The following is a 3,181-nucleotide window of genomic DNA, read 5'->3' as shown; positions in this document are numbered from 1 at the left end:
CCGAAAATAAAAGTTCTCCAAATGCCCTGAAATTTAAATATGATTTTTCTGGAATAGTTTAGAATATTTGGCACTGAGAACACAGCAGGGGGTCACCCACCTGCCCACGAGGGTGGAGGGCGCGTCCTACTCCCCTGGGCGCGCCCCCTGCCTCGTGGGCCCACGGTGGCCCTCCTCCACTTATTCCTGCACCCACACACTTCTTCTTCCTCCCCCAAACACGAATATCCAGTTCATACCCGAGTTCTAGCTCATCTTGCTGCCATTTTCGATCTCCTTGCTCAAAGCACCTCTCACAAAACTGCTTGGGGAGATTGTTCCTTGGTATGTGACTCCTCCATTGGTCCAATTAGTTTTTGTTCTAGTGCTTTATTCATTGCAAACTTTTGCTGCTTAGGTGACCGTGTTCTTGAGCTTGCATGTCAAAATTTATATGGTCAAAAGTAGTTTCGATGCATGATATAGGCTCTAGGCACTTGTAGGAGTAGTTGCTATCAATATTATTGAGTTTGGTTTACTTTTATCTTGAAGTTACTAAAAAATTCAGAATTTTTCAGAAAATAATGAAGAGACTTTTGAGGGGCTCATCGAGCCGAAGCCCAAGTATAATCTGCCTCGCACCACGGAGGTTCGTTCGTGTGAATGGCCTTCCGATGATTTCTTGAGAGCAGCCGGGATTTATGAAGATTTTTATGAATTGGCTAAGAATGCAGGCCTCACCGCTTTCCTCCACGACCAACGCGGTCAGTATCTCTTACTCACAAATATCTTTGTGCACAACTTTCATTTCCATTCTAGGAGCTCACCACCTACGGTGGAGTTTCATTTATATGATGAGCATAAGGAGATGTCACTTTATGATTTTTGTCAGGTTTGTTTGGTCCCTTTCGAGGGAACGATAGAGGAACCACATCGCAGCGATGTGGATGGGTTTATTGATATCATCACTGTAGGGGAAACGAGGAAGGTTTCTGATGCACGAATCACTAGCATACATTTTCCTGTTTTACCTATTTTGCATTATTTGCTAGTCGTTGCTTAATTGGTCGCGGAAACTATGGAAACCTTAGTGTTCCTGATATTATTATTTTGCTCCACAGTTTATTCAGTGATAACTATGTTAGTATGGGCGACATTATTGCTAAACGGTTAAGTCTGAACCGTACAAAGGGCCCCATCTTTGGAGGCATATATGCCTCACGCCTAGCTACACATTTTAATATACCTATTAGGCATTATGAGAAGGAAGAAAAGGTGCTACCTTGTGTTATTTAGATTATAAGAGTATGGTGGCACACGATTTTATTTTTAAGAATAGAGAAGGAGAGCTTAAATACAAATTGTTCTTTGATAAACACCATCCTGAGACTATTACATTGCCTGCTCCTTCCTTGTTTGATTTATCTGCAGGCCAGTACCTCGTTCCGTTAGAGGCTATTCACGCCTATCGGAACCCTAAATCAGCCACAGAGCCTGAGCCGGAACCACAAGTTGATCCTCCACGACAGTCTAATTACCAGTGGGATCTAGAGATGATTGCCAACCAGTGGCAATCGAAGTCTTCTTGGATATCCGCCAGGCCAGCCGTGGCCATAGACCAACTTAGGACAAAAGCCTAAGCTTGGGGGAGTATGTATTTCTCACCGACATTACATTTATGTTCACACACTCATTGCTAGATGTCGGTGCTCATACTTTTTCATTGTATCATCCATGCTAGTTTATTTCCTTTTTTGTGATTTCTTCTTGTGTGTTTGATAAACCTTAAGAAAAACCAAAAAAAATTAGTTGTAGCCTTTAATTAGTTTACTCTCCATGCTTGTAGTAGTAATTAAAAAGAAAACCCAAAAAGATTTCCTGTTCTTCTTTTGCTTGTTGGGAGCTTTCCCGTGTAAATAGTTTTATTTCTTTTCTTTTCTTTGGGGGTCGATAGGAGAAGACCATGATTAAATTGTTGAAGTGGCTCTTATATGCATTATTGTTGATCTGACAAAAGAGCCCATATTGCCTTGTCTTCTCCTGTTTATTGAATGCTTGCAGATTCCAGCTTAGTCCAATGCACGCACTATTATTATTATTCACATCATTCGGTCGTGCAAGTGAAAGGCAATTATGATGATTATATGATGAACTTATTGAGATGAGAAAAGATGGTATGAACTCGACCTCTCTTGTTTTTGTAAATATGATTAGTATCATTCCTGATTCAGCCTATTATGAATAAACATGTTTGCAATGACAACTAGAGATCATAGTTCTTGTGCCATGCTTGATTAGCTAGGAGCTTATAATGGTTTACCTTGCGTGCCAACATGCTATTAAAATGGTTGTGATGTGGTATGATAGGGTGGTATCCTCCTCTGAATGATTTAAGTGACTTGACTTGGCAGCATGTTCACGCATGTAGTTGAAACAAAATCAACATAGCCTTCACGATATTTATGTTCATGGTGGATTATATCCTACTCATGCTTGCATTCGGTGTTGATTAATTTTAATGCATGTTCATGACTGTTGTCGCTCTCTAGCTAGTCGCTTCCCAGTCTTTTGCTAGCCTTCACCTGTACTAAGCGGGAATACTGCTTGTGCATCCAACTCCATAAACCCCAAAGTTATTCCATATGAGTCCACCATACCTACCTATATACGGTATCTACCTACCGTTCCAAGTAAATTTGTATGTGCCAAACTCTAAACCTTCAAATAAATATCCTGTTTTGCATGCTCGAATAGCTCATGTATCAACTAGGGTTGTCTGTATCTTCCATGTTAGGCGGGTTATTCTCAAGAGGAGTGGACTCCGCTCCTCACTTACGAGAAAATGGCTGGTCACTGGCATGCCCAGCCCCATGCTTTATGCAAACTAAATCAAAATAATTGCAAACAAAACTCCCCTGGGACTCTTGTTAGTTGGAGGCACTCGTTGTTTCGAGCAAGCCATGGATTGATGCGTGTTGGCGGAGGGGGAGTATAAACTTTACCATTCTGTTTGGGAACCGCCTATAATGTGTGTAGCATGGAAGATATCGCCATCTCTTGGTTGTTATGTTGACAATGAAAGTATACCGCTCAAAATATTATTCACCTCTATTTCAAAACCGAGCTCTGGCACCTCTACAAATCCCTGCTTCCCTCTGCGAAGGGCCTATCTATTTACTTTTATGCTGAGTCATCATCCTCT

The sequence above is a fragment of the Triticum urartu genome, chromosome 3 (assembly GCF_003073215.2).
Source record: "Triticum urartu cultivar G1812 chromosome 3, Tu2.1, whole genome shotgun sequence".
In the NCBI taxonomy this organism is placed as follows: domain Eukaryota; kingdom Viridiplantae; phylum Streptophyta; class Magnoliopsida; order Poales; family Poaceae; genus Triticum; species Triticum urartu.
Note: the sequence above shows the minus strand (reverse complement) of the source record.